Genomic DNA, 13,048 nt, shown 5'->3' with positions numbered 1-13,048 from the left:
CAACGAAACATAATTTCAAATAATTTCATCTTCTAATCGAATTCTCGTTGTTAAAATTCAATAAATTTTAACATAAAAGTCTTTATTTCTAATAACGTAAATCTCTAAGCACAAAGCAGCTAAATTGCAGGAATAAGCAAAAATTTCTTTTTATACGACAGTGGATTGAAATGACATAAGAAATTACCCAGTGAGTTCCAGCTGAGTGTGTGTGTGTGTGTGTGTGTGTGTGTGTGTGTGTGTGTGTGTGTGTGTGTGTGTGTGTGTGTGTGTGTGTGTGTGTGTGTGTGTGTGTGTGTGTGTGTGTGTGTGTGTGTGTGTGTGTGTGTTTCTCAATTGAATGAAATTACGATTTGAGTCGATTTCTCGGTGAGAAATGTCTCTGGACTTAACAGTTAAGTTTACTTAAAATGTTTAACCTGCAGAAACCCTGTTAATAAAACTCAGGTCTTAGAAAACCGATGAGATGAAAACATTAAAGCTTTATGTAACAGTTTTTATTTATTTGTGTTGCTAAACAGCTTCTCCTACTTTCTATAGGGAACGTAAGGACTTGGCGGATTTATACCTTTGGTTAAATATTAGAACTCGAACTCCGGTTAAGAAACTTTGGCTTAGGCGAACGTAAAATATTACTGAATAGTTTTTTTCATAACTTGAAGTGATAATTGCCATGGTTACACCCCTGTATGTGATTCTGATCTCCTTCTACTATTCCCTGAAATCTTCAAATCTTGAGAAATCGTAAACGCTCCAATGACGCACCTCAATGTGACCATGCGAGAAACTTTGGACTTCTCTCCGCTTTGTCAGTTCTCCTCATCTGTCAGTCCATTTGAGTCCACCTTTCCTTCTTGATTCTGTCTGACATTTTAATCTTCTGTAAGAAATCACTTTCTCTTCTTGAATGACCACAACAGTTATACAACTATTACCAAGTTTCGGTTAAAATGAGATGATTTCATTTATTCTTGTCTCTATCCAAGCGAGTCATTGTTTTTTCCTATCAATCCTACACCTCTTTAATGAGGATACTGGATTCTTAAGTTTCTTAAGTTAGTGCCTGGGATCCTTGGGATTCTTGTAGGAAGAAAGAATGAACCAACGCTGAGAAGAGTTTTGTGTTTGCAATTTAGGCAATATCAATCTTTCTAAATTTTCAACCAACGGACTCGTCACGTTCTTTCCCCTGCGACTTTTTTATCGCATTCACTTATCCCCCTAATTCGTTCATGGGTGATCTAAAAGTGAAATGGATTGGCTGATCATTTATTTCTCAGAGAAACTCTGATTATGGACTGACTGAAGTCAGCTTTCGCTTTCGTAAAGATAAAAATGTGGAGTTTTCTTCTCCTAGATTTAATCGTTTTATCTGTTCTCATTTGTGATGATTTCCAAATGCCTTATTAGCGTAAATAGGTTTGATTTCCAAGTCAATAAGTTCATCAACGTGAAGAAAGCCACTCCCAAGTGAAGTAAAGTATTCGCTACTCTTAATGAACATTACTTGCAGCCCTCATTCAAATGTTTAACTGCTTTCTCTGTAGAATATTTTCAACTTTCAATGTATTTATTAGGTAGGAATATTCAAGAGGATAGATTTTGCTAAATATGAAGTATCAGATAGAATTAACAATAATAATACCGAAAATCAATCTGAAAGTTTGTCCATTCTTAAAAGCTCCTTCATTTCCTCCTCAGCAGCACATGAACTGGTCGCATTATTCAACTTTTTTTCACGAAATTTGGAGTATTTTTGTTTCTGACGTTGCTTATGACCCTGGACATCAGATTACTTTAATAGTCACTTAATGAGAGAGAGAGAGAGAGGAAGCGGTGAATTACTTTTCGTTAAGCTTTTAGCGAAAATTACTTTTAAGCTCACTTAAGAATGGTATCAAAGATACGTTTACATTTTTAATATGCAGTTATTAAATGGCGTTCTTAATTTCACAAAAAGCTAAATTGGCATGGAAATCAAGCACAGGATTCCCGAAAGGCTAATTGAGCTTTCGAATTTAGATTTATCCGAAAGTAAAGGAACATTTCTGAAGAAAGGACTCACTTGTCGAATTTCTGCAAACTTAATGCAGTGAATTATTCAAAAACTAATTTTAGTGAGTGATATTACAAGCGCGTTTAATCTTAAAAATTCGGGTCTGTAAATTAAGATAATCTCGAGACGTTTTTTGAAAGTTTTTTGAAAGATGTAAAGTTGTAACTAACACAACTTTCTCTTACCTAGTAGCCTGTTTTGTTTTTTCATAAAACCTTCATCTTTCAAAGTTGCTGTTATTTTAGATTTTTATTGCTTTGCTTGCGAGATGATGGACAAGTCAGTTACCTCACATTGTTCTAATTCAGGGCGTGCAATTCTTTTCCCCATGAAATCTTACAGTTTTGCAATTGTAAACAATGAGCCCTCAATACATGTTTATATGTATAAATAAATTCCCCAAACAGACCCATTTTAGAACGCCCTTCTCTTCAGTAATGAAGGCTGAACATCTAAATTACTTTTCGACTAATGTAACAAATAAACGCAGCTCGAAATTGAAAACTTTAAGAACACCACAATGATAAGCAAACGATCACGTGGTTTTGGAGATGAGTGTCGTAGTTAAAAATAACGGTTTAAAGAGAGAACAAATTACGGTTTTATTCTGCATTGGAAGAAGTAGCTTGCTTATAAGAAATTTTAAAATGATTGTAATGGATCCTTTTATTTGGAAAATTTTTATAAAATTACTTGTATTTTATATTGATAAACTTAAAATTAAAAGTGTTTATTATTCGCAAATTAATTTTATTGTTTATTTCTTCTTTAAAAAAATTAATAAAATTAGCGAACTTCTTCTCATATTCCCATTTTTAAAATGGCTGAGCTGTCTCTCGATTCTATCCCTTCCCGTTACTTTTGTTTAAGAAACAGAATAAAGAACTGCGTGAATGTTGACTGCCATTTTGTATCATTTTTGAGTCATCGAAATTACGAATCGCATTATCTGGAAAACTAGTGCGCGACAAATTAATTGAGGCATCTAAAGCAACTGTTAAGTCGTTTAATCCAACCAGATGTTGTTTACGCCTCTTTCATCATCTTCAGAGTTACTAAAATAGGTCAGAACTGTTCATGCATGCGTTTTAATACGAAATTTGATCGCGCACCATATTGCGATGGTTTCGGACCACTTTAAAAAAAAAAAAACTGGGCCACACTGAAAGCTTCTTAGTTCGTGGCACGCGGGACTTGTGCAACCCCCAGACAGAATGCATGCGCCGTACGATATAAATTGCTCCCACTGGGCATGCTTTGATGTTACTGAAGTGTCGCGAGAGCGCGTCTGTTGTAGCTCACGCTACAACATTTGAGGTTGCAGTCACCGGTAAAAGCGTTAAGGAAACCAAACCTACCTGACTCTTCCAGACCTGCAATTTGCCGGACTCGCGTTCTGTTGGCCGCAGTTCCTTAAATATCGGAGTTCCTTAAATGCGAGTGATTTCCCTCATTGTGTAATCGCACACGCCGACCTTTCTGCGTGTGGCAACCGACCTTGAGCAAGCAACGAGAAATCTTCTCGGAAAGCCGTCCGCAAACTTGTTTGCTACGCAGTCGACACACGACTGTCCGGCTGCACATTTTCCGCGTGCGCCGTCATTAAACGAAGAAATAAAAAATGCTGACGTCTGTCTTGTTTACCGTAAGGCGCTTATCGGCTGCGGTAACGCAGTCTGGGGTGCTTCTGAAGTGAACCCATATCGGCGACTTCAACGAAACTCGCTAACGATTCTTTTTTCCCTGAATGCATTGCGCGTGTGCGTGCGTGCGTGGGTGTTCTGCATTCATTCCTTACAACGCTACAAAATTGAAAAGTGTAAGTCTTTGCTATTTTATTTTTGTTATTTTTTATTAAACTATTTTCTCGTGGTTATTTTTTCTAATACAAAATTGAATGTTTCTGTTTTTCAATTCCACCACAAGATAATATGCACAAAACAGGATACTACTACTCAGTGCTCGTTTATTAATAAAATATAATATACACACACACACACACACACAGCTGTGTGTAAGAATCGCAGCTTAGAGTGAGGCTTGTATTATTGTGCAATATTCACCACCACTGTTATCCAGGCAAACATGAGCCACCTACCGGAGATGTCCCTGTCTGGTACCATCGTATGACGGGGAACACATCCGGCAGGATGATCCTGTTCCGTTATGGAAATGTTAATTCATTTTAGAGTCCATTAACAGGATGCATTCTTCATCCGGGTTCCATAAGCGACACCCGTCCTCCAAGGATACGCTTGCAGGAATCTTCAAATACATAAGTCTTTTGGGGAACTTTCGGACCCTTTTCCTCTGTCAGTGAGTGCGATTTCCGGTTCCTGTTTGCCTCTTTCTCCATGCGACAATCAATTTTGTAGCATGGAAGAGAAAGCTCATTTTCTTCTTTCGTTTTCTTTCGTTAGCGTCTCTTACCAGTAGATTTTCCAGGTCTTGTTTAATGACTTCTAAGATTTCCAAAACCTGTTTATCTCTCTATTGCAAATCTGAAAAAAAAAGTTTGGTATTAAAAAATGGATTTCAAATTAGAAACATAACATCCCCACGGTGGAATCCTGTCTTCCTGGATATGTTAAGATTTTAAGAATTCCAAGATTTCTAAGGGTTCACGCATTTTCTCCCATCCACAGAGAAAATATCAAGCTCATGACTACGCCATCTTCTGCGAATAGCTGATAAAAAGTATCTTGCCGTAACTGCAGGAACGGAAACTTTCTCCTACGGCACAGTGTGAGGTTACATCACGCGTTGCTAGATTTCTCACCTGAGCAGAACTCGCAGTTTTCGTTCATTCTGTTTCTTGTATTCGTTTCCATTCATTCATTCATTCTTTCCCACGCTACCGTACACCCACGCACAAGCGACACGCGCACGCACGCACACACACACGAACACAAGCACCACCACCAAAACAAATAATAATAATAATAATAATAATGATTCTTAACATTATATGATTTCTCACATAAATTACATGAATACAATTGTGCATAACCGATACTTGCACGTACATAATGTTTTTTAAATAATAATTATAATAATAATAATAATTGTTTGCAACGTATATTATTATAATATTGACAATGATGATTATTACTGATTTTTTGCACTCTCTATATACACTAGACATAATTACTCTATATAATAATAATAATAATAATAATAATAATATATAAAATGTTTTTGGATAATATTTTTTTATTATCATTATACAGAGTATTTACAATGTACAGTTACGATATACGATGTTATATTTTCTACTCTGTACAATATTCTGTACTGAGTTTAAAGTACCTTATTTCTTTTTAATATTTTTTCTTTAAATATAAATACACATTATTATTATTTTTTTTTTCATATCAGTGTCATAATTTATTATTATACACAGTATTGACATATAATTACAATTATTTGCAGTCTACGATTATGAAGATTAGTTGAATGAGGCGGACTAATCCCCCCCCCCTACTTCGAAGCTTGGGTTAGCTTTTATGAAGAGAGTAGGATTAGCCTTAGCTATTTAACTTGTTTGACACTGTATATGGATGGAATATAGGCATTGGATGCTGGTGATTTGTGATGTGTACATAAGTGTTAATGCCATATTAATTGTATTGGTGTATTTTCCAGAGTTCGTTTTTTAATGTTCTGTAGTTATCTATTTGCTTTAAATATCTTGGTAGGTTGTTGAGTAGCGTGGGTATCAGGTGCGATCTCACAAAAGAACCGTAGGAGTTGTTGAAGGGTCTAGGGATGTAAAGAGTTGCTGGGGGTCGTGTTATGCGATATGTGTCTGTTGTTACGATAGGTGATGTTGAACTGATATATTAGTAACATTATGTAGTGTTTCAGATTTTTAATGTTCTCATTTCTGTGTGTCGCCATAAACGTTTCGGATATCGACTGTTATGTATAAGGTCTGCAAATCACTGATGACACAATGACTTGATGTCTTTGCGTTGAACGTTTTAGCGTACCTGAGTAGAGATTCACAGATACCGTGATAGAGGAGTTCTTTAATATTAGATAGAATCATGTCTTTTACTTGGAAGAATTTTGCTGCGATGATCCGGAGTTTAGTGTGTAGATATTCTATATGTTTTGTCCATTTAAGGTGGCAATCTGTGTAAAGGCCAAGGTATTTTGTATGTGTTACAGGTTTGATTTCGGAACATAGGCAGGTATTTTTGTTGTTAATGTAGCGGTATGTGTGACAATGTATCGATAGTGAAGCAGGGCGTATGATTCTTGGGTTTTGTATTATCAACATCTGTGTTTTGGTACCGTTGATTAGAATTGTGTTTTGGTAGAAGTATGTTGTGATTTCGTTTAGGTCTTGTTGTGCTTTGCAGAGAGCTGTGTTAGTAGTATGGGAGCCTCTAGTGACCAGAACAAGATCAAGATAAGACAAGGAATCCTGACGTGATTGGTTGATGACGTCATTGTGCGCATGGCTTCATGGGTATGGAATGTGTGGAATTTCCCTGTGGGCAACTGTGTCACTGGCTTCAGCTCTTGTGTTTTGGTTCGCGTATGGGATTATGGGTGATGATAGAGATAAGGATTCGTGTTGTGATTGGTGGTGCAATTCTGACAAGATGAAGATCAAGATAAGATAAGGAATGGTGACGTGGGTGTGTGTTGTTTTCAGATGTAGATAAGTGGCGTCATTTGTTATTTGCAAATAAATGTCGTCATTTGTTATTTGTAAATAAGTGACGTTGTTGTTTTGAATGGAAAGGATGATATTAGTGGATAAGAAATCGTGTTGTCGTTGGTGGATACTTCTGACCAGATCAAGATCAAGATAAGGAATCATGACGTGAAAGTTTGTTGTTATTGATTTTGGAATTTCGCTGGGGGTCTTGTCTGTCAGAAATCTCACGTGATGTTTTGCGTTCGTTTATTGCCTAGTGGGTGATATTTAGAGATAAGAATCGTGACGTTATGTCTTAGTGTGGTATTTTGGTTTGGCTATAGAATTGTGGGCTATGTTTTGAGATAAGATATCTTTGAATTTTCCCAGGGTGGCACACATCCGTCATTGTCGTCTATGGGAATTCTTAGAGTATGTCGTGATGGCGTGTGTGATTAGATTTTTCTGATTAATTAATTATATACTGGTGTCACTCAAACATACGGGTTTTTTTTTTATTATTTTATTTTATATAGATGTTTGTACTAATTTTCCAATACATTTGGGGTATTTGTTTCCTGTTAAAGGGTGGGAATTCATAGAGTAAGTCGTGATGGCGGCAGTTAGTGGTTAAGTAATCGTGTCGTGATTGGTGGGACACTTATGACAAGATCAAGATCAAGATCACATTAGGATTCGTGACGTGAATGTTTGTTGTTATTGAGTTTGGAATGATAATTTAATTTAACTATATTCTATGTCACACAAACATACAGTTTTTTTTTCTTCTATAGATGGTTGCAGTAATTTTCCAATACATTTTGGGTATTTCTTTCCTGTTAAAGTGTGGGAATTCTTAGAGAAAGTCGTGATGGCTCTCGTGTTTCGAGTTTTTCTGAATAATTAATTATATACTTAAAGTACCTGTCCTTAAACACACACACACACACACACACACACACACACACACACACACACACACACATTAGACATAAAAAATCCCTAATGTGTCCATGTTGATACTCTAATATATACCCTATGATTATTCTTATGGAAAAAAAAATATTATTCAGTATTAGAATTATGCTTACCAAACAACATGCGATCAGTTATGTTTAAGTTAAAAAAGTACTTACAGCTTTCCAGATGACTCTTCTAAATACGAATATTCCAAAATAGTTCAATTTTATATCCACAACACAACACAAACACAAAAACCACAAAGAATGAAATTTCTGTAAATACTGTAACTTGAACTAGTTACTTCGTCCTTTAGATTACAGACCGTAGATGCTGGGGTTTCGTCATTTGCAATATCCCTGAGTGAGCGGTTTTTTTTTCTTCAAAGGGGATGACATCAGTCACATCCGTAAATTGGGGTATTGTTCAAAAGGTAGCATTTTCTCAAGTTTGGATATTTCTCAAATAATTACATATGACTAAGGACTTAGTATCAAGATGTTTGAATAACACATATCCTAAATTATTCATTCTTCGTTACCGTCGGGATTCATTGGTGTTGTTAATTAATGCTTACATTTAATTTTAATTTAGAGTAGAATCCGATTGGTTGTCTGTATTAATTCTTTCCCACTAGGGAAAGTCTATGCGCCGTTTTGTTTAGGGTAAGTGTTATTTCCAGTTTCTAATTCCGATTGCTGTTAGAGTATGGAATTCAGACAAGTGAAATTTTTTTTTTTTTCAATTGATTAGTTATTTTCTGTATTTTACTTTTACAGGTCATATTCTAACAGAATAACTGAGCAGAATTAATAAATATATAAAGTATATGAGAATTTAATTTCCAACACTGTATATTTCTGATTAAGTCTTTCCTTTAAGTATCTTTAAGGTCGCCTTTTGTTGTACGTAGGTGAGAAATCGTGTGTTTTGTTTTGACCTCTTGGTTTCTGTTGGGAAATTACCAATATAACTATTAATTTTACCTTCGATTCCTTGTGCTCTTAACCTATTTCTGTAAGTAGAATTTATTTGTGAATTATTTTCCCACACTGTTAATTTTCATTCATTAACCTTGTTTGTAGATAACGAACAAATAAGACTTTTAATTCAATGAATCAAAAAAAAAATTCTCTGGTTACTTTGTGGCATGAAATTCACAAGGAAAAAAAAAAAATGTTATCTTCCTTCTTAAATTTGTATAACACATATACGACACCCAATTTGTTCATTTAAATTTACACATTTTATTGAATGAAATATTATTTACAAATTGTATTTACTGAATCTAACAATACAGAAAATAAATAAATTGAAAGATACAACAAAGGTTCTTCCATGGTTGTGGAATTGCCATCGTATGGTTTTGACAATGTGACTCTCATCTGAAAGTTAATTTTTCATTTGGCGTTCGTTGGGAATTTATTACTGTAGTAAAATTAAGGGTTGTGTATTTATTTCTTTGAAACCAATACGTATACTTCAGAGAATTATTAAAAGCACAGAATCTTTCGTTATGTTTCCAAAAGCATTTAAACGTTATATTTTCACGTTTTGGGCATCCAATTTCATTTAAATCAAGAACAGGCCTCCCTATTAACTTCGTTAATGTTTTTGATTTTTTTCTTCCTTTGGCAAGTAATATATGATATTTGCATGTTGATTCTATCATCCAATCTCTTAGTTTGTCCAAAGCTAGTGAATCAATTTCCCACTTCAGCTGATGGTTATATTTTATTAACCAAGAATTCTGTTTTTTAACTCTTTCAGGTAATTCTTTCCAACTACAAGGTGATTTTGTCACTGCATATCTTACACTAATTCCATCAGAAATACAAATTTCTTTAGGAAATAAATTTGAATTCTTATTTAACAAAAATTGTACATCAATTATCCCAATGATAACTGAAAATTCGTATTTTTCACCCACTGTCGATTTTTCATAATCGTTTTCCTTCATTCCTCTTCTTCGATTACTTCATATGGCACCACAAATAAATAGTTATTTATTATTATTTCACTGATTATTAGCTCTAATCGTATACTTTATGGGAACATTCATTTACAAAATTCTAAACAAATCGAACTTTTCACAAAGTAAACTTTCAAAGAATTTGTGGCACACCCATTATTTTTGCATTACCAAACACAAATCACAAAACAGCAGCTGCAGTGGATGAACGATTACCTTAATTCCAAAGACACTCGACTCTCTGGTATTTTCTTATAGTACTCTTTATACTTACCATCCCCTACCCTGACCGTTCCTTCAAAAATGAACCTTTTGCACAGATGACTCAACGACATGTTTTCACATGCTGTTGGATATACTGTTGGTGTGTTTTTATCTTACTTTGTGTAGGGAAAGGTAAAATTTGTATATGTGTTATCTGTAGAGTACAAACATTTTCTCTATGCCAAACTTTAAAGAATTGTTAAACTCACGTTTTGTTGGTTTAATTAGGTGCTTCTCTCTTTCTATCTCTCTCTCTCTCTCAATCTCTGTAAAAATAACCAAATTCTAACAGTTCGGATTTTCGATTATGTGAACGATTTGTTTTCAGATAACTCAAATAATGTCAATAGGTAGCATTAGACAATTTCTAAAATAATCAATACATGGATTTTCGTTTCAGCAATTTTTTTTTCTTGTCCTGGCATTAATTTCACAGTTGTGATTTTTTTAAATAATTAAACAGAATTGCATTAAGATATAAAGTTGTGGATTTAAATATCAAGATCTAATCAGAATAACTGAGTAAAAATTCACTGTGAAAAAACACAACAACATAAACACACATCTTTGTTCATTTAAGTTTACAAATGCACATTTTATTTTGCTGAAATACTATTTACAAGTATATTCACCGAGAAAAATTCGAAACATGTAATTACCTAAAAATATTTCACAATATTTAGTTTAGACTCTTAACATTTTCCAAAGAGTTCAATTAATAAAATTTTTGTTACTCACTGTTTCTTGGTTACATTACATCAAAATAGCTGGTCGTGCAAAAGAATTTTGAATTTTAAATTAAAAAAAATTTTTTTTTCCCAAAAAAGTTATCAGTATCAATTGGAGGTGACATCACTAAACGATATCTGCAAATGATGAGCTCACTCATCTCCACTAGGCTGAGCAGATATCTTCTGGAAGAGAGGGGATGGTAAGAGACTAGGGTGATGGGGTTAGGTGGGGGGAGCATTGCAGGGAAGACATCTGTCACCCTCTGTGATATCACAATATGAGAGACATATGTTCCCCAGAAATATCCAAACACATAACGACATTGTTGTCATGTTTTGTTTGGCTATGGAATTGTGGGTGATGTTTTTGAGATAAGATATCTTGGAATTTTCCCAGGGTGACACCCATCCATCGTTGTCGTCGTGGTTTATCCAACACCATGTAGAAACATGTCCGTGAATCATCTGTGCAAAAGTTTCATTTTGGAAGGAACGGTCAGGGTTAAGGGTCAGGTAAACAGTACTATAAGGAAAAATAAACGAGTCAAGTGTCTTTGCAGTTACAACAATTCGTTCATCCTGTGAAGTTATCGTATTGTGTTGTGGTGATTGGTATCCAGGAAAGTAAAGTAAAATAATGGGTGAGCGACGAAAGTTATTGAAATATTCTTTCTTCAGGAAAATAGCACGAGACAAAACTCTTCACCTAGCTATAAAAGGATGAAAACCGATTATTATTTTAGAAGACACATACATTGTGATGAATTTATCCAGGACCACTTGGGAAATTTATGCAGGAAGTGGTCTGATATCCTCGGCTACTTGCAAAGAAGAGTTGACTCTGAAATGGACCTCAGTGAGTGTTACATTCTGAAATGCCAAGATGGGAAACTAATACTTAATGATAAAGGAGCTGATGGAAGTAAGGTTTTTTCTATTAGTTGTGGAGAAGCTGAGAGATTTTCAACAAAAATGTACGACATTGATAATCATTTACTATTTTTGGAAACTGAATTACCATCTGTTCGTATAATGGGAAAAATTATCACCCAACATTTAAATTCATCAATGGTAAAATTAGACTTTCAAGATTTTATCCAATTCGATAAAGATTCTTTATTTTGGGACATTTACGAACATTTTACAAAAACTGTTTGTGTATATTTGCTGACAAAAGAATACACAGAATGTTTAGCGAGGCATGGTGTCATTTCCAGACTGACACAATATCAAACATATGGAAGTGTGGTTACCATGGTATCTGATTTAAAAATTCTTTTGCATGACCAGCTATTTTGATGTAATGTAACCAAGAAACAGTGAGTAACAAAAATTTTATTAACACGTTCGCTGCCAACTACGAGTATACTCGTAGTTCGTATATGAGCTTCACAAGCCAACTACGAGTATACTCGTATGTCGATTTACCGACCTCCTATGCCAAACACGAGTTATCCCTTTGTATAATTACCTTAATTTGGACCCTTGGATTCTGAATAATGCGGAGAGCATGTCTGGGGGCTTGGTAGAAGAGAAATAATTTCAACTAAAATATAGTATATTGTGTATGTGCCTCAGATGCCAACTATGAGTATACTCGTAGTTCGTATATGAGCTTCACAAGCCAACTACGAGTATACTCATATGTTGATTACCAACCTCGTATGCCAAGCGTGAGTTAATCCCTCGTATAACACGTAATTTGTATATCAATTTAAACTAGTAAAATCAATAAAAATAAAAACCAATCAACGAAATAAAAAAGCACTCAGTAAAATAAAAAAAAACAATTTATTCAAATTAAGAATGGTACATTTTAAAACACTTTTCCACGCACAATGATGGTTTTTCCTGGCAAACAGGACAATAATAACGTGTTTCGCATCTATGTTTGTTTCTTGTACAGACACAGCATGGCTTTGTCGGTTGATTCTTTTTTTCTGTTGGTGGTAAAATTTCCAAATAATGAAAATTCCCATTCCTCCTGATATTCTCTGATGCTGTAAGTTCATCCATCCCAACAAAAATTGGGATAAATTTATCTCTAAATTTTAATGCAGACATTGCATTTCCAGTAATCATGTTATAAAATTTATGCGCATTTTGAATGTATACCTCAAAAATGCGTATTGCCAATTTCTTTGGCCATCTAATTGTCTTTCGTAAGGTGGAATAGTACGAAAGCATTTGATCAGAAAGATCGGTGCCTGACATACCCAAATTATAATCCTAACGATATTAGGTTTTAACTGAAATTTACCATTCCAATTTTGCGTTTCAACCATTTCAAATTTGTGCATATTTGAAATGGAAAGGACTTCCCTCTTATCCTTCCATTTACTGACTACAACAGGACCTCTTCTTTGCCAGACAAATTCCCCTTTCATTAGTTTCTTTTGAATAACATCTGGTGG

The 13,048-nt window shown here is 34.7% G+C and overlaps 2 protein-coding genes across 2 annotated transcripts in view; one reads left to right on the top strand and one right to left on the bottom strand.

Annotated features, from left to right (window-relative positions):
• Positions 1–3,579, bottom strand: part of LOC150102120 (ovostatin-like) — a 49,553-nt gene extending 45,974 nt beyond the window's left edge. The window contains exon 1 of the mRNA XM_090399977.1: positions 3,415–3,579. The gene's annotated coding sequence lies outside the window, so the exon portion shown is untranslated. The remainder of the gene's footprint in view (positions 1–3,414) is intronic.
• A 174-nt stretch (positions 3,580–3,753) lies between these two features.
• Positions 3,754–13,048, top strand: part of LOC150102119 (uncharacterized) — a 163,780-nt gene continuing 154,485 nt past the window's right edge. The window contains exon 1 of the mRNA XM_090400528.1: positions 3,754–3,875. The gene's annotated coding sequence lies outside the window, so the exon portion shown is untranslated. The remainder of the gene's footprint in view (positions 3,876–13,048) is intronic.

Source organism: Typopeltis vanoorti, chromosome 11 (assembly GCF_054136105.1).
Source record: "Typopeltis vanoorti isolate ZY-2024b chromosome 11, IOZ_Tvanoo_1.0, whole genome shotgun sequence".
Classification (NCBI taxonomy): Eukaryota; Metazoa; Arthropoda; class Arachnida; order Uropygi; family Thelyphonidae; genus Typopeltis; species Typopeltis vanoorti.
This window is presented reverse-complemented; position numbering and strand designations above follow the sequence as displayed.